At 49.5% G+C, this 16,583-nt stretch overlaps 29 non-coding genes across 29 annotated transcripts; all 29 read right to left on the bottom strand.

Annotated features, from left to right (window-relative positions):
- Nucleotides 1-65: 65 nt before the first annotated feature.
- Nucleotides 66-138, bottom strand: Trnak-uuu. Its single transcript has one exon. It is a non-coding gene; the product is annotated as a tRNA-Lys (tRNA).
- A 539-nt stretch (nt 139-677) lies between these two features.
- Nucleotides 678-750, bottom strand: Trnaf-gaa. Its single transcript has one exon. It is a non-coding gene; the product is annotated as a tRNA-Phe (tRNA).
- A 590-nt stretch (nt 751-1,340) lies between these two features.
- On the bottom strand, nt 1,341-1,422 carry Trnas-uga. Its single transcript has one exon. It is a non-coding gene; the product is annotated as a tRNA-Ser (tRNA).
- Nucleotides 1,423-2,124: 702 nt separating this feature from the next.
- On the bottom strand, nt 2,125-2,206 carry Trnas-cga. Its single transcript has one exon. It is a non-coding gene; the product is annotated as a tRNA-Ser (tRNA).
- A 138-nt stretch (nt 2,207-2,344) lies between these two features.
- Nucleotides 2,345-2,417, bottom strand: Trnak-uuu. The gene has a single exon. It is a non-coding gene; the product is annotated as a tRNA-Lys (tRNA).
- Nucleotides 2,418-2,956: 539 nt separating this feature from the next.
- Trnaf-gaa lies at nt 2,957-3,029 on the bottom strand. Its single transcript has one exon. It is a non-coding gene; the product is annotated as a tRNA-Phe (tRNA).
- Nucleotides 3,030-3,619: 590 nt separating this feature from the next.
- On the bottom strand, nt 3,620-3,701 carry Trnas-uga. The gene has a single exon. It is a non-coding gene; the product is annotated as a tRNA-Ser (tRNA).
- A 702-nt stretch (nt 3,702-4,403) lies between these two features.
- Trnas-cga lies at nt 4,404-4,485 on the bottom strand. The gene has a single exon. It is a non-coding gene; the product is annotated as a tRNA-Ser (tRNA).
- A 138-nt stretch (nt 4,486-4,623) lies between these two features.
- Nucleotides 4,624-4,696, bottom strand: Trnak-uuu. The gene has a single exon. It is a non-coding gene; the product is annotated as a tRNA-Lys (tRNA).
- Nucleotides 4,697-5,235: 539 nt separating this feature from the next.
- Nucleotides 5,236-5,308, bottom strand: Trnaf-gaa. Its single transcript has one exon. It is a non-coding gene; the product is annotated as a tRNA-Phe (tRNA).
- Nucleotides 5,309-5,898: 590 nt separating this feature from the next.
- Trnas-uga lies at nt 5,899-5,980 on the bottom strand. The gene has a single exon. It is a non-coding gene; the product is annotated as a tRNA-Ser (tRNA).
- Nucleotides 5,981-6,682: 702 nt separating this feature from the next.
- On the bottom strand, nt 6,683-6,764 carry Trnas-cga. The gene has a single exon. It is a non-coding gene; the product is annotated as a tRNA-Ser (tRNA).
- Nucleotides 6,765-6,902: 138 nt separating this feature from the next.
- On the bottom strand, nt 6,903-6,975 carry Trnak-uuu. Its single transcript has one exon. It is a non-coding gene; the product is annotated as a tRNA-Lys (tRNA).
- A 539-nt stretch (nt 6,976-7,514) lies between these two features.
- Nucleotides 7,515-7,587, bottom strand: Trnaf-gaa. Its single transcript has one exon. It is a non-coding gene; the product is annotated as a tRNA-Phe (tRNA).
- A 590-nt stretch (nt 7,588-8,177) lies between these two features.
- On the bottom strand, nt 8,178-8,259 carry Trnas-uga. The gene has a single exon. It is a non-coding gene; the product is annotated as a tRNA-Ser (tRNA).
- Nucleotides 8,260-8,961: 702 nt separating this feature from the next.
- On the bottom strand, nt 8,962-9,043 carry Trnas-cga. Its single transcript has one exon. It is a non-coding gene; the product is annotated as a tRNA-Ser (tRNA).
- A 138-nt stretch (nt 9,044-9,181) lies between these two features.
- Nucleotides 9,182-9,254, bottom strand: Trnak-uuu. The gene has a single exon. It is a non-coding gene; the product is annotated as a tRNA-Lys (tRNA).
- Nucleotides 9,255-9,793: 539 nt separating this feature from the next.
- Nucleotides 9,794-9,866, bottom strand: Trnaf-gaa. Its single transcript has one exon. It is a non-coding gene; the product is annotated as a tRNA-Phe (tRNA).
- Nucleotides 9,867-10,456: 590 nt separating this feature from the next.
- Trnas-uga lies at nt 10,457-10,538 on the bottom strand. Its single transcript has one exon. It is a non-coding gene; the product is annotated as a tRNA-Ser (tRNA).
- Nucleotides 10,539-11,240: 702 nt separating this feature from the next.
- On the bottom strand, nt 11,241-11,322 carry Trnas-cga. Its single transcript has one exon. It is a non-coding gene; the product is annotated as a tRNA-Ser (tRNA).
- A 138-nt stretch (nt 11,323-11,460) lies between these two features.
- On the bottom strand, nt 11,461-11,533 carry Trnak-uuu. Its single transcript has one exon. It is a non-coding gene; the product is annotated as a tRNA-Lys (tRNA).
- Nucleotides 11,534-12,072: 539 nt separating this feature from the next.
- On the bottom strand, nt 12,073-12,145 carry Trnaf-gaa. Its single transcript has one exon. It is a non-coding gene; the product is annotated as a tRNA-Phe (tRNA).
- Nucleotides 12,146-12,735: 590 nt separating this feature from the next.
- Nucleotides 12,736-12,817, bottom strand: Trnas-uga. Its single transcript has one exon. It is a non-coding gene; the product is annotated as a tRNA-Ser (tRNA).
- A 702-nt stretch (nt 12,818-13,519) lies between these two features.
- On the bottom strand, nt 13,520-13,601 carry Trnas-cga. Its single transcript has one exon. It is a non-coding gene; the product is annotated as a tRNA-Ser (tRNA).
- A 138-nt stretch (nt 13,602-13,739) lies between these two features.
- Nucleotides 13,740-13,812, bottom strand: Trnak-uuu. Its single transcript has one exon. It is a non-coding gene; the product is annotated as a tRNA-Lys (tRNA).
- A 539-nt stretch (nt 13,813-14,351) lies between these two features.
- Nucleotides 14,352-14,424, bottom strand: Trnaf-gaa. Its single transcript has one exon. It is a non-coding gene; the product is annotated as a tRNA-Phe (tRNA).
- A 590-nt stretch (nt 14,425-15,014) lies between these two features.
- Trnas-uga lies at nt 15,015-15,096 on the bottom strand. The gene has a single exon. It is a non-coding gene; the product is annotated as a tRNA-Ser (tRNA).
- Nucleotides 15,097-15,798: 702 nt separating this feature from the next.
- Nucleotides 15,799-15,880, bottom strand: Trnas-cga. The gene has a single exon. It is a non-coding gene; the product is annotated as a tRNA-Ser (tRNA).
- A 138-nt stretch (nt 15,881-16,018) lies between these two features.
- Nucleotides 16,019-16,091, bottom strand: Trnak-uuu. Its single transcript has one exon. It is a non-coding gene; the product is annotated as a tRNA-Lys (tRNA).
- Nucleotides 16,092-16,583: the final 492 nt, after the last annotated feature.

Below are 16,583 nucleotides of genomic sequence, written 5' to 3'. Positions count from 1 at the left end.
CTGCATTATTTTCCGTAGCGTTTCCACCGCTACCAGACGAATCGCTACCAAAGTGTTAAAATTTCCGCCTCGACGGGGACTTGAACCCTGGACCCTTAGGTTAAAAGCCTAATGCTCTACCAACTGAGCTATTCGGGCTCAGACGAGGCTGCAAAACCTCCCACAATGCACAACCATACATTGACTCATGTCCTTTACTGTTGTGCAATCGCTGTATGGGGCCGTTACTAATAAAACGTCGCCTACATGCTGTCTACAAACTTATCACGCTAAGCTCGTAACACACTCTCGAAGACTGCTGGCACACGATGTAACAACAAATTGCACTAGTTGTTACGCCTCATACGTCGGAGCAGAGAATTTACGTGTTTTGTCGACACTCACTGGGCAATTGGAAAATTCACAAGCATTTCGAATGCAATGTTTCCCACGCTTTCGCTCATTTCACGGTTCCGTTGAAGACGTTCTTCACCACCTGACACAGAAAAAGGAATGCAGTCGGTAGGATATTTTTAATTCTTTTGCTTCTAGGGGAGTTAGTTGTCTAGTGAGTTCCTCTTATGGCATGCACTAGACAACCAGAACAGCTACAGGAGAGAGTCATTTTTGTTGTCAGCGGTAGTTGCATTATCACAAACGCAGAGTAATTCCATTGGCGTCGCATCAAAACGAATACCTGCCGAAACCCGGGATCGAACCAGGGACCTTTAGATCTTCAGTCTAACGCTCTCCCAACTGAGCTATTTCGGCTGACGTTGAACGTTGCCATTTGCATGTGTTCGTTAACCTCTGCCTCGTTGCCAATTTCACAGTCACCTTCGTCTGATAAGACACAGGGGCGCTGAAAGGCGAGCAGCCGATGCAGTGAAGTTCCACACACATTTCTTCTTCTTCCGTCATCGTAACAAGCAAACATGTCGACTCGATTCGTGTAATATTGACTTCGCTGACGCTAGAAAACCCGTGCTATATCGATGCCAGGGGCAACTCGTGTGCGGAGAACGAGACACAAGAAGGAGTGAGTCTCTCCACCGTATGAGAGGCAGTATCTAGCAGATACACACGGTAAAACATACGACTTGCGTTAGCTCATAAATTGCTACACGTCATCGTCTGCAAGCTAAAATGGACACATCTGCACTGCCCAGTGAGGCGACACTTGTACTAACACCAGGTGGACGGCTGTGAGACGCGGAGATGAGCTGCGGCTTCTGGGCGCGACTGTAACGCTGCGCCCTGGATCAAATAGCACTGCACATTGCTGGTGACCCACGTGTTTAGTAGTGACGCAACTGCTAGGATGCAGCTGAACGTCCGCCTTTTGAGAGCGAGAAAATTTTCGCAGTCGGCAGGACTCGAACCTACGCTCCCAGAGGGAATCTGATTTCAAGTCAGACGCCTTAACCACTCGGCCACGACTGCCGGTGGCGGAAGCGACTCCCGACAACTGAAACCGCCATCTTTAGAAGCAATCTGATGGCAGAAAACGGCGTGGCCTCACTCTTTTCTGTAGGGTTTCCATTAGCCGTTACGAAAGTGTATTAATTTTCGCCCAGACAGGGACTTGAACCCAGGACCCTTTGGTTGAAAACCTAGCGCTCTACCGACTCAGCTATGCGGGCCCACGCACGAGCATTATCGTACAGCTGCGCGGTGCGCGAGTGATTCGTATGTCGTAATTACTGGCTTATGGCTCCAATGGCGACTTCACCGACTTCCCACTGACGCACCGCTGACGCTAGTTTTCTGTCGTCTTAAAACGATCGACATACCTCCAAGCAGCTGCGAGATCTTAAGAAAAGAAACGCTGCACCACTGCTTTGGCCGCACTCGAGTGATGGAAATTGCGATTCTTAAAAAGAAAATGAAATGTTCGCTCTGTCCATCACTTTCGAGCACATCTGTGAACTCACGATCTCAGCGACGGCTTTCTGCAGTCCCAGCGTCAGTGTCAGTGTGAGGTGAACCGATAGCCACAGTAAGCAGCGGTCGTCGCGAAAACTCAGTATTCTTAAAACGGAAATTTTCGTCTTGTTGAGAATGGCGTCACTGGTTTGCACCCGCATTCGCCCACGCATGTCACATGTGTGCGAAAATGTTTGCTCCTCTGTACGCAAAATCGCACGCAGCCGGTAGGATTCGAACCTACGCTCCCAGAGGGAATCTGATTTCGAGTCAGACGCCTTAACCACTCGGCCACGACTGCCGTTAGCGCGGTGTTCTCCCGACACATGCAACTGCTACCGTTTAAAGCACTGTGGTGTCAGTAAACGGCGTAACTGCATTATTTTCCGTAGCGTTTCCACCGCTACCAGACGAATCGCTACCAAAGTGTTAAAATTTCCGCCTCGACGGGGACTTGAACCCTGGACCCTTAGGTTAAAAGCCTAATGCTCTACCAACTGAGCTATTCGGGCTCAGACGAGGCTGCAAAACCTCCCACAATGCACAACTATACATTGACTCATGTCCTTTACTGTTGTGCAATCGCTGTATGGGGCCGTTACTAATAAAACGTCGCCTACATGCTGTCTACAAACTTATCACGCTAAGCTCGTAACACACTCTCGAAGACTGCTGGCACACGATGTAACAACAAATTGCACTAGTTGTTACGCCTCATACGTCGGAGCAGAGAATTTACGTGTTTTGTCGACACTCACTGGGCAATTGGAAAATTCACAAGCATTTCGAATGCAATGTTTCCCACGCTTTCGCTCATTTCACGGTTCCGTTGAAGACGTTCTTCACCACCTGACACAGAAAAAGGAATGCAGTCGGTAGGATATTTTTAATTCTTTTGCTTCTAGGGGAGTTAGTTGTCTAGTGAGTTCCTCTTATGGCATGCACTAGACAACCAGAACAGCTACAGGAGAGAGTCATTTTTGTTGTCAGCGGTAGTTGCATTATCACAAACGCAGAGTAATTCCATTGGCGTCGCATCAAAACGAATACCTGCCGAAACCCGGGATCGAACCAGGGACCTTTAGATCTTCAGTCTAACGCTCTCCCAACTGAGCTATTTCGGCTGACGTTGAACGTTGCCATTTGCATGTGTTCGTTAACCTCTGCCTCGTTGCCAATTTCACAGTCACCTTCGTCTGATAAGACACAGGGGCGCTGAAAGGCGAGCAGCCGATGCAGTGAAGTTCCACACACATTTCTTCTTCTTCCGTCATCGTAACAAGCAAACATGTCGACTCGATTCGTGTAATATTGACTTCGCTGACGCTAGAAAACCCGTGCTATATCGATGCCAGGGGCAACTCGTGTGCGGAGAACGAGACACAAGAAGGAGTGAGTCTCTCCACCGTATGAGAGGCAGTATCTAGCAGATACACACGGTAAAACATACGACTTGCGTTAGCTCATAAATTGCTACACGTCATCGTCTGCAAGCTAAAATGGACACATCTGCACTGCCCAGTGAGGCGACACTTGTACTAACACCAGGTGGACGGCTGTGAGACGCGGAGATGAGCTGCGGCTTCTGGGCGCGACTGTAACGCTGCGCCCTGGATCAAATAGCACTGCACATTGCTGGTGACCCACGTGTTTAGTAGTGACGCAACTGCTAGGATGCAGCTGAACGTCCGCCTTTTGAGAGCGAGAAAATTTTCGCAGTCGGCAGGACTCGAACCTACGCTCCCAGAGGGAATCTGATTTCAAGTCAGACGCCTTAACCACTCGGCCACGACTGCCGGTGGCGGAAGCGACTCCCGACAACTGAAACCGCCATCTTTAGAAGCAATCTGATGGCAGAAAACGGCGTGGCCTCACTCTTTTCTGTAGGGTTTCCATTAGCCGTTACGAAAGTGTATTAATTTTCGCCCAGACAGGGACTTGAACCCAGGACCCTTTGGTTGAAAACCTAGCGCTCTACCGACTCAGCTATGCGGGCCCACGCACGAGCATTATCGTACAGCTGCGCGGTGCGCGAGTGATTCGTATGTCGTAATTACTGGCTTATGGCTCCAATGGCGACTTCACCGACTTCCCACTGACGCACCGCTGACGCTAGTTTTCTGTCGTCTTAAAACGATCGACATACCTCCAAGCAGCTGCGAGATCTTAAGAAAAGAAACGCTGCACCACTGCTTTGGCCGCACTCGAGTGATGGAAATTGCGATTCTTAAAAAGAAAATGAAATGTTCGCTCTGTCCATCACTTTCGAGCACATCTGTGAACTCACGATCTCAGCGACGGCTTTCTGCAGTCCCAGCGTCAGTGTCAGTGTGAGGTGAACCGATAGCCACAGTAAGCAGCGGTCGTCGCGAAAACTCAGTATTCTTAAAACGGAAATTTTCGTCTTGTTGAGAATGGCGTCACTGGTTTGCACCCGCATTCGCCCACGCATGTCACATGTGTGCGAAAATGTTTGCTCCTCTGTACGCAAAATCGCACGCAGCCGGTAGGATTCGAACCTACGCTCCCAGAGGGAATCTGATTTCGAGTCAGACGCCTTAACCACTCGGCCACGACTGCCGTTAGCGCGGTGTTCTCCCGACACATGCAACTGCTACCGTTTAAAGCACTGTGGTGTCAGTAAACGGCGTAACTGCATTATTTTCCGTAGCGTTTCCACCGCTACCAGACGAATCGCTACCAAAGTGTTAAAATTTCCGCCTCGACGGGGACTTGAACCCTGGACCCTTAGGTTAAAAGCCTAATGCTCTACCAACTGAGCTATTCGGGCTCAGACGAGGCTGCAAAACCTCCCACAATGCACAACCATACATTGACTCATGTCCTTTACTGTTGTGCAATCGCTGTATGGGGCCGTTACTAATAAAACGTCGCCTACATGCTGTCTACAAACTTATCACGCTAAGCTCGTAACACACTCTCGAAGACTGCTGGCACACGATGTAACAACAAATTGCACTAGTTGTTACGCCTCATACGTCGGAGCAGAGAATTTACGTGTTTTGTCGACACTCACTGGGCAATTGGAAAATTCACAAGCATTTCGAATGCAATGTTTCCCACGCTTTCGCTCATTTCACGGTTCCGTTGAAGACGTTCTTCACCACCTGACACAGAAAAAGGAATGCAGTCGGTAGGATATTTTTAATTCTTTTGCTTCTAGGGGAGTTAGTTGTCTAGTGAGTTCCTCTTATGGCATGCACTAGACAACCAGAACAGCTACAGGAGAGAGTCATTTTTGTTGTCAGCGGTAGTTGCATTATCACAAACGCAGAGTAATTCCATTGGCGTCGCATCAAAACGAATACCTGCCGAAACCCGGGATCGAACCAGGGACCTTTAGATCTTCAGTCTAACGCTCTCCCAACTGAGCTATTTCGGCTGACGTTGAACGTTGCCATTTGCATGTGTTCGTTAACCTCTGCCTCGTTGCCAATTTCACAGTCACCTTCGTCTGATAAGACACAGGGGCGCTGAAAGGCGAGCAGCCGATGCAGTGAAGTTCCACACACATTTCTTCTTCTTCCGTCATCGTAACAAGCAAACATGTCGACTCGATTCGTGTAATATTGACTTCGCTGACGCTAGAAAACCCGTGCTATATCGATGCCAGGGGCAACTCGTGTGCGGAGAACGAGACACAAGAAGGAGTGAGTCTCTCCACCGTATGAGAGGCAGTATCTAGCAGATACACACGGTAAAACATACGACTTGCGTTAGCTCATAAATTGCTACACGTCATCGTCTGCAAGCTAAAATGGACACATCTGCACTGCCCAGTGAGGCGACACTTGTACTAACACCAGGTGGACGGCTGTGAGACGCGGAGATGAGCTGCGGCTTCTGGGCGCGACTGTAACGCTGCGCCCTGGATCAAATAGCACTGCACATTGCTGGTGACCCACGTGTTTAGTAGTGACGCAACTGCTAGGATGCAGCTGAACGTCCGCCTTTTGAGAGCGAGAAAATTTTCGCAGTCGGCAGGACTCGAACCTACGCTCCCAGAGGGAATCTGATTTCAAGTCAGACGCCTTAACCACTCGGCCACGACTGCCGGTGGCGGAAGCGACTCCCGACAACTGAAACCGCCATCTTTAGAAGCAATCTGATGGCAGAAAACGGCGTGGCCTCACTCTTTTCTGTAGGGTTTCCATTAGCCGTTACGAAAGTGTATTAATTTTCGCCCAGACAGGGACTTGAACCCAGGACCCTTTGGTTGAAAACCTAGCGCTCTACCGACTCAGCTATGCGGGCCCACGCACGAGCATTATCGTACAGCTGCGCGGTGCGCGAGTGATTCGTATGTCGTAATTACTGGCTTATGGCTCCAATGGCGACTTCACCGACTTCCCACTGACGCACCGCTGACGCTAGTTTTCTGTCGTCTTAAAACGATCGACATACCTCCAAGCAGCTGCGAGATCTTAAGAAAAGAAACGCTGCACCACTGCTTTGGCCGCACTCGAGTGATGGAAATTGCGATTCTTAAAAAGAAAATGAAATGTTCGCTCTGTCCATCACTTTCGAGCACATCTGTGAACTCACGATCTCAGCGACGGCTTTCTGCAGTCCCAGCGTCAGTGTCAGTGTGAGGTGAACCGATAGCCACAGTAAGCAGCGGTCGTCGCGAAAACTCAGTATTCTTAAAACGGAAATTTTCGTCTTGTTGAGAATGGCGTCACTGGTTTGCACCCGCATTCGCCCACGCATGTCACATGTGTGCGAAAATGTTTGCTCCTCTGTACGCAAAATCGCACGCAGCCGGTAGGATTCGAACCTACGCTCCCAGAGGGAATCTGATTTCGAGTCAGACGCCTTAACCACTCGGCCACGACTGCCGTTAGCGCGGTGTTCTCCCGACACATGCAACTGCTACCGTTTAAAGCACTGTGGTGTCAGTAAACGGCGTAACTGCATTATTTTCCGTAGCGTTTCCACCGCTACCAGACGAATCGCTACCAAAGTGTTAAAATTTCCGCCTCGACGGGGACTTGAACCCTGGACCCTTAGGTTAAAAGCCTAATGCTCTACCAACTGAGCTATTCGGGCTCAGACGAGGCTGCAAAACCTCCCACAATGCACAACTATACATTGACTCATGTCCTTTACTGTTGTGCAATCGCTGTATGGGGCCGTTACTAATAAAACGTCGCCTACATGCTGTCTACAAACTTATCACGCTAAGCTCGTAACACACTCTCGAAGACTGCTGGCACACGATGTAACAACAAATTGCACTAGTTGTTACGCCTCATACGTCGGAGCAGAGAATTTACGTGTTTTGTCGACACTCACTGGGCAATTGGAAAATTCACAAGCATTTCGAATGCAATGTTTCCCACGCTTTCGCTCATTTCACGGTTCCGTTGAAGACGTTCTTCACCACCTGACACAGAAAAAGGAATGCAGTCGGTAGGATATTTTTAATTCTTTTGCTTCTAGGGGAGTTAGTTGTCTAGTGAGTTCCTCTTATGGCATGCACTAGACAACCAGAACAGCTACAGGAGAGAGTCATTTTTGTTGTCAGCGGTAGTTGCATTATCACAAACGCAGAGTAATTCCATTGGCGTCGCATCAAAACGAATACCTGCCGAAACCCGGGATCGAACCAGGGACCTTTAGATCTTCAGTCTAACGCTCTCCCAACTGAGCTATTTCGGCTGACGTTGAACGTTGCCATTTGCATGTGTTCGTTAACCTCTGCCTCGTTGCCAATTTCACAGTCACCTTCGTCTGATAAGACACAGGGGCGCTGAAAGGCGAGCAGCCGATGCAGTGAAGTTCCACACACATTTCTTCTTCTTCCGTCATCGTAACAAGCAAACATGTCGACTCGATTCGTGTAATATTGACTTCGCTGACGCTAGAAAACCCGTGCTATATCGATGCCAGGGGCAACTCGTGTGCGGAGAACGAGACACAAGAAGGAGTGAGTCTCTCCACCGTATGAGAGGCAGTATCTAGCAGATACACACGGTAAAACATACGACTTGCGTTAGCTCATAAATTGCTACACGTCATCGTCTGCAAGCTAAAATGGACACATCTGCACTGCCCAGTGAGGCGACACTTGTACTAACACCAGGTGGACGGCTGTGAGACGCGGAGATGAGCTGCGGCTTCTGGGCGCGACTGTAACGCTGCGCCCTGGATCAAATAGCACTGCACATTGCTGGTGACCCACGTGTTTAGTAGTGACGCAACTGCTAGGATGCAGCTGAACGTCCGCCTTTTGAGAGCGAGAAAATTTTCGCAGTCGGCAGGACTCGAACCTACGCTCCCAGAGGGAATCTGATTTCAAGTCAGACGCCTTAACCACTCGGCCACGACTGCCGGTGGCGGAAGCGACTCCCGACAACTGAAACCGCCATCTTTAGAAGCAATCTGATGGCAGAAAACGGCGTGGCCTCACTCTTTTCTGTAGGGTTTCCATTAGCCGTTACGAAAGTGTATTAATTTTCGCCCAGACAGGGACTTGAACCCAGGACCCTTTGGTTGAAAACCTAGCGCTCTACCGACTCAGCTATGCGGGCCCACGCACGAGCATTATCGTACAGCTGCGCGGTGCGCGAGTGATTCGTATGTCGTAATTACTGGCTTATGGCTCCAATGGCGACTTCACCGACTTCCCACTGACGCACCGCTGACGCTAGTTTTCTGTCGTCTTAAAACGATCGACATACCTCCAAGCAGCTGCGAGATCTTAAGAAAAGAAACGCTGCACCACTGCTTTGGCCGCACTCGAGTGATGGAAATTGCGATTCTTAAAAAGAAAATGAAATGTTCGCTCTGTCCATCACTTTCGAGCACATCTGTGAACTCACGATCTCAGCGACGGCTTTCTGCAGTCCCAGCGTCAGTGTCAGTGTGAGGTGAACCGATAGCCACAGTAAGCAGCGGTCGTCGCGAAAACTCAGTATTCTTAAAACGGAAATTTTCGTCTTGTTGAGAATGGCGTCACTGGTTTGCACCCGCATTCGCCCACGCATGTCACATGTGTGCGAAAATGTTTGCTCCTCTGTACGCAAAATCGCACGCAGCCGGTAGGATTCGAACCTACGCTCCCAGAGGGAATCTGATTTCGAGTCAGACGCCTTAACCACTCGGCCACGACTGCCGTTAGCGCGGTGTTCTCCCGACACATGCAACTGCTACCGTTTAAAGCACTGTGGTGTCAGTAAACGGCGTAACTGCATTATTTTCCGTAGCGTTTCCACCGCTACCAGACGAATCGCTACCAAAGTGTTAAAATTTCCGCCTCGACGGGGACTTGAACCCTGGACCCTTAGGTTAAAAGCCTAATGCTCTACCAACTGAGCTATTCGGGCTCAGACGAGGCTGCAAAACCTCCCACAATGCACAACTATACATTGACTCATGTCCTTTACTGTTGTGCAATCGCTGTATGGGGCCGTTACTAATAAAACGTCGCCTACATGCTGTCTACAAACTTATCACGCTAAGCTCGTAACACACTCTCGAAGACTGCTGGCACACGATGTAACAACAAATTGCACTAGTTGTTACGCCTCATACGTCGGAGCAGAGAATTTACGTGTTTTGTCGACACTCACTGGGCAATTGGAAAATTCACAAGCATTTCGAATGCAATGTTTCCCACGCTTTCGCTCATTTCACGGTTCCGTTGAAGACGTTCTTCACCACCTGACACAGAAAAAGGAATGCAGTCGGTAGGATATTTTTAATTCTTTTGCTTCTAGGGGAGTTAGTTGTCTAGTGAGTTCCTCTTATGGCATGCACTAGACAACCAGAACAGCTACAGGAGAGAGTCATTTTTGTTGTCAGCGGTAGTTGCATTATCACAAACGCAGAGTAATTCCATTGGCGTCGCATCAAAACGAATACCTGCCGAAACCCGGGATCGAACCAGGGACCTTTAGATCTTCAGTCTAACGCTCTCCCAACTGAGCTATTTCGGCTGACGTTGAACGTTGCCATTTGCATGTGTTCGTTAACCTCTGCCTCGTTGCCAATTTCACAGTCACCTTCGTCTGATAAGACACAGGGGCGCTGAAAGGCGAGCAGCCGATGCAGTGAAGTTCCACACACATTTCTTCTTCTTCCGTCATCGTAACAAGCAAACATGTCGACTCGATTCGTGTAATATTGACTTCGCTGACGCTAGAAAACCCGTGCTATATCGATGCCAGGGGCAACTCGTGTGCGCAGAACGAGACACAAGAAGGAGTGAGTCTCTCCACCGTATGAGAGGCAGTATCTAGCAGATACACACGGTAAAACATACGACTTGCGTTAGCTCATAAATTGCTACACGTCATCGTCTGCAAGCTAAAATGGACACATCTGCACTGCCCAGTGAGGCGACACTTGTACTAACACCAGGTGGACGGCTGTGAGACGCGGAGATGAGCTGCGGCTTCTGGGCGCGACTGTAACGCTGCGCCCTGGATCAAATAGCACTGCACATTGCTGGTGACCCACGTGTTTAGTAGTGACGCAACTGCTAGGATGCAGCTGAACGTCCGCCTTTTGAGAGCGAGAAAATTTTCGCAGTCGGCAGGACTCGAACCTACGCTCCCAGAGGGAATCTGATTTCAAGTCAGACGCCTTAACCACTCGGCCACGACTGCCGGTGGCGGAAGCGACTCCCGACAACTGAAACCGCCATCTTTAGAAGCAATCTGATGGCAGAAAACGGCGTGGCCTCACTCTTTTCTGTAGGGTTTCCATTAGCCGTTACGAAAGTGTATTAATTTTCGCCCAGACAGGGACTTGAACCCAGGACCCTTTGGTTGAAAACCTAGCGCTCTACCGACTCAGCTATGCGGGCCCACGCACGAGCATTATCGTACAGCTGCGCGGTGCGCGAGTGATTCGTATGTCGTAATTACTGGCTTATGGCTCCAATGGCGACTTCACCGACTTCCCACTGACGCACCGCTGACGCTAGTTTTCTGTCGTCTTAAAACGATCGACATACCTCCAAGCAGCTGCGAGATCTTAAGAAAAGAAACGCTGCACCACTGCTTTGGCCGCACTCGAGTGATGGAAATTGCGATTCTTAAAAAGAAAATGAAATGTTCGCTCTGTCCATCACTTTCGAGCACATCTGTGAACTCACGATCTCAGCGACGGCTTTCTGCAGTCCCAGCGTCAGTGTCAGTGTGAGGTGAACCGATAGCCACAGTAAGCAGCGGTCGTCGCGAAAACTCAGTATTCTTAAAACGGAAATTTTCGTCTTGTTGAGAATGGCGTCACTGGTTTGCACCCGCATTCGCCCACGCATGTCACATGTGTGCGAAAATGTTTGCTCCTCTGTACGCAAAATCGCACGCAGCCGGTAGGATTCGAACCTACGCTCCCAGAGGGAATCTGATTTCGAGTCAGACGCCTTAACCACTCGGCCACGACTGCCGTTAGCGCGGTGTTCTCCCGACACATGCAACTGCTACCGTTTAAAGCACTGTGGTGTCAGTAAACGGCGTAACTGCATTATTTTCCGTAGCGTTTCCACCGCTACCAGACGAATCGCTACCAAAGTGTTAAAATTTCCGCCTCGACGGGGACTTGAACCCTGGACCCTTAGGTTAAAAGCCTAATGCTCTACCAACTGAGCTATTCGGGCTCAGACGAGGCTGCAAAACCTCCCACAATGCACAACTATACATTGACTCATGTCCTTTACTGTTGTGCAATCGCTGTATGGGGCCGTTACTAATAAAACGTCGCCTACATGCTGTCTACAAACTTATCACGCTAAGCTCGTAACACACTCTCGAAGACTGCTGGCACACGATGTAACAACAAATTGCACTAGTTGTTACGCCTCATACGTCGGAGCAGAGAATTTACGTGTTTTGTCGACACTCACTGGGCAATTGGAAAATTCACAAGCATTTCGAATGCAATGTTTCCCACGCTTTCGCTCATTTCACGGTTCCGTTGAAGACGTTCTTCACCACCTGACACAGAAAAAGGAATGCAGTCGGTAGGATATTTTTAATTCTTTTGCTTCTAGGGGAGTTAGTTGTCTAGTGAGTTCCTCTTATGGCATGCACTAGACAACCAGAACAGCTACAGGAGAGAGTCATTTTTGTTGTCAGCGGTAGTTGCATTATCACAAACGCAGAGTAATTCCATTGGCGTCGCATCAAAACGAATACCTGCCGAAACCCGGGATCGAACCAGGGACCTTTAGATCTTCAGTCTAACGCTCTCCCAACTGAGCTATTTCGGCTGACGTTGAACGTTGCCATTTGCATGTGTTCGTTAACCTCTGCCTCGTTGCCAATTTCACAGTCACCTTCGTCTGATAAGACACAGGGGCGCTGAAAGGCGAGCAGCCGATGCAGTGAAGTTCCACACACATTTCTTCTTCTTCCGTCATCGTAACAAGCAAACATGTCGACTCGATTCGTGTAATATTGACTTCGCTGACGCTAGAAAACCCGTGCTATATCGATGCCAGGGGCAACTCGTGTGCGGAGAACGAGACACAAGAAGGAGTGAGTCTCTCCACCGTATGAGAGGCAGTATCTAGCAGATACACACGGTAAAACATACGACTTGCGTTAGCTCATAAATTGCTACACGTCATCGTCTGCAAGCTAAAATGGACACATCTGCACTGCCCAGTGAGGCGACACTTGTACTAACACCAGGTGGACGGCTGTGAGACGCGGAGATGAGCTGCGGCTTCTGGGCGCGACTGTAACGCTGCGCCCTGGATCAAATAGCACTGCACATTGCTGGTGACCCACGTGTTTAGTAGTGACGCAACTGCTAGGATGCAGCTGAACGTCCGCCTTTTGAGAGCGAGAAAATTTTCGCAGTCGGCAGGACTCGAACCTACGCTCCCAGAGGGAATCTGATTTCAAGTCAGACGCCTTAACCACTCGGCCACGACTGCCGGTGGCGGAAGCGACTCCCGACAACTGAAACCGCCATCTTTAGAAGCAATCTGATGGCAGAAAACGGCGTGGCCTCACTCTTTTCTGTAGGGTTTCCATTAGCCGTTACGAAAGTGTATTAATTTTCGCCCAGACAGGGACTTGAACCCAGGACCCTTTGGTTGAAAACCTAGCGCTCTACCGACTCAGCTATGCGGGCCCACGCACGAGCATTATCGTACAGCTGCGCGGTGCGCGAGTGATTCGTATGTCGTAATTACTGGCTTATGGCTCCAATGGCGACTTCACCGACTTCCCACTGACGCACCGCTGACGCTAGTTTTCTGTCGTCTTAAAACGATCGACATACCTCCAAGCAGCTGCGAGATCTTAAGAAAAGAAACGCTGCACCACTGCTTTGGCCGCACTCGAGTGATGGAAATTGCGATTCTTAAAAAGAAAATGAAATGTTCGCTCTGTCCATCACTTTCGAGCACATCTGTGAACTCACGATCTCAGCGACGGCTTTCTGCAGTCCCAGCGTCAGTGTCAGTGTGAGGTGAACCGATAGCCACAGTAAGCAGCGGTCGTCGCGAAAACTCAGTATTCTTAAAACGGAAATTTTCGTCTTGTTGAGAATGGCGTCACTGGTTTGCACCCGCATTCGCCCACGCATGTCACATGTGTGCGAAAATGTTTGCTCCTCTGTACGCAAAATCGCACGCAGCCGGTAGGATTCGAACCTACGCTCCCAGAGGGAATCTGATTTCGAGTCAGACGCCTTAACCACTCGGCCACGACTGCCGTTAGCGCGGTGTTCTCCCGACACATGCAACTGCTACCGTTTAAAGCACTGTGGTGTCAGTAAACGGCGTAACTGCATTATTTTCCGTAGCGTTTCCACCGCTACCAGACGAATCGCTACCAAAGTGTTAAAATTTCCGCCTCGACGGGGACTTGAACCCTGGACCCTTAGGTTAAAAGCCTAATGCTCTACCAACTGAGCTATTCGGGCTCAGACGAGGCTGCAAAACCTCCCACAATGCACAACTATACATTGACTCATGTCCTTTACTGTTGTGCAATCGCTGTATGGGGCCGTTACTAATAAAACGTCGCCTACATGCTGTCTACAAACTTATCACGCTAAGCTCGTAACACACTCTCGAAGACTGCTGGCACACGATGTAACAACAAATTGCACTAGTTGTTACGCCTCATACGTCGGAGCAGAGAATTTACGTGTTTTGTCGACACTCACTGGGCAATTGGAAAATTCACAAGCATTTCGAATGCAATGTTTCCCACGCTTTCGCTCATTTCACGGTTCCGTTGAAGACGTTCTTCACCACCTGACACAGAAAAAGGAATGCAGTCGGTAGGATATTTTTAATTCTTTTGCTTCTAGGGGAGTTAGTTGTCTAGTGAGTTCCTCTTATGGCATGCACTAGACAACCAGAACAGCTACAGGAGAGAGTCATTTTTGTTGTCAGCGGTAGTTGCATTATCACAAACGCAGAGTAATTCCATTGGCGTCGCATCAAAACGAATACCTGCCGAAACCCGGGATCGAACCAGGGACCTTTAGATCTTCAGTCTAACGCTCTCCCAACTGAGCTATTTCGGCTGACGTTGAACGTTGCCATTTGCATGTGTTCGTTAACCTCTGCCTCGTTGCCAATTTCACAGTCACCTTCGTCTGATAAGACACAGGGGCGCTGAAAGGCGAGCAGCCGATGCAGTGAAGTTCCACACACATTTCTTCTTCTTCCGTCATCGTAACAAGCAAACATGTCGACTCGATTCGTGTAATATTGACTTCGCTGACGCTAGAAAACCCGTGCTATATCGATGCCAGGGGCAACTCGTGTGCGGAGAACGAGACACAAGAAGGAGTGAGTCTCTCCACCGTATGAGAGGCAGTATCTAGCAGATACACACGGTAAAACATACGACTTGCGTTAGCTCATAAATTGCTACACGTCATCGTCTGCAAGCTAAAATGGACACATCTGCACTGCCCAGTGAGGCGACACTTGTACTAACACCAGGTGGACGGCTGTGAGACGCGGAGATGAGCTGCGGCTTCTGGGCGCGACTGTAACGCTGCGCCCTGGATCAAATAGCACTGCACATTGCTGGTGACCCACGTGTTTAGTAGTGACGCAACTGCTAGGATGCAGCTGAACGTCCGCCTTTTGAGAGCGAGAAAATTTTCGCAGTCGGCAGGACTCGAACCTACGCTCCCAGAGGGAATCTGATTTCAAGTCAGACGCCTTAACCACTCGGCCACGACTGCCGGTGGCGGAAGCGACTCCCGACAACTGAAACCGCCATCTTTAGAAGCAATCTGATGGCAGAAAACGGCGTGGCCTCACTCTTTTCTGTAGGGTTTCCATTAGCCGTTACGAAAGTGTATTAATTTTCGCCCAGACAGGGACTTGAACCCAGGACCCTTTGGTTGAAAACCTAGCGCTCTACCGACTCAGCTATGCGGGCCCACGCACGAGCATTATCGTACAGCTGCGCGGTGCGCGAGTGATTCGTATGTCGTAATTACTGGCTTATGGCTCCAATGGCGACTTCACCGACTTCCCACTGACGCACCGCTGACGCTAGTTTTCTGTCGTCTTAAAACGATCGACATACCTCCAAGCAGCTGCGAGATCTTAAGAAAAGAAACGCTGCACCACTGCTTTGGCCGCACTCGAGTGATGGAAATTGCGATTCTTAAAAAGAAAATGAAATGTTCGCTCTGTCCATCACTTTCGAGCACATCTGTGAACTCACGATCTCAGCGACGGCTTTCTGCAGTCCCAGCGTCAGTGTCAGTGTGAGGTGAACCGATAGCCACAGTAAGCAGCGGTCGTCGCGAAAACTCAGTATTCTTAAAACGGAAATTTTCGTCTTGTTGAGAATGGCGTCACTGGTTTGCACCCGCATTCGCCCACGCATGTCACATGTGTGCGAAAATGTTTGCTCCTCTGTACGCAAAATCGCACGCAGCCGGTAGGATTCGAACCTACGCTCCCAGAGGGAATCTGATTTCGAGTCAGACGCCTTAACCACTCGGCCACGACTGCCGTTAGCGCGGTGTTCTCCCGACACATGCAACTGCTACCGTTTAAAGCACTGTGGTGTCAGTAAACGGCGTAACTGCATTATTTTCCGTAGCGTTTCCACCGCTACCAGACGAATCGCTACCAAAGTGTTAAAATTTCCGCCTCGACGGGGACTTGAACCCTGGACCCTTAGGTTAAAAGCCTAATGCTCTACCAACTGAGCTATTCGGGCTCAGACGAGGCTGCAAAACCTCCCACAATGCACAACTATACATTGACTCATGTCCTTTACTGTTGTGCAATCGCTGTATGGGGCCGTTACTAATAAAACGTCGCCTACATGCTGTCTACAAACTTATCACGCTAAGCTCGTAACACACTCTCGAAGACTGCTGGCACACGATGTAACAACAAATTGCACTAGTTGTTACGCCTCATACGTCGGAGCAGAGAATTTACGTGTTTTGTCGACACTCACTGGGCAATTGGAAAATTCACAAGCATTTCGAATGCAATGTTTCCCACGCTTTCGCTCATTTCACGGTTCCGTTGAAGACGTTCTTCACCACCTGACACAGAAAAAGGAATGCAGTCGGTAGGATATTTTTAATTCTTTTGCTTCTAGGGGAGTTAGTTGTCTAGTGAGTTCCTCTTATGGCATGCACTAGACAACCAGAACAGCTACAGGAGAGAGTCATTTTTGTTGTCAGCGGTAGTTGCATTA

This window comes from Schistocerca americana, unplaced genomic scaffold, assembly GCF_021461395.2.
Source record: "Schistocerca americana isolate TAMUIC-IGC-003095 unplaced genomic scaffold, iqSchAmer2.1 HiC_scaffold_267, whole genome shotgun sequence".
In the NCBI taxonomy this organism is placed as follows: Eukaryota; Metazoa; Arthropoda; class Insecta; order Orthoptera; family Acrididae; genus Schistocerca; species Schistocerca americana.
The sequence above is the reverse complement of the archived record's forward strand: the minus strand, read 5'-3'. Positions and strand labels throughout refer to the sequence as shown.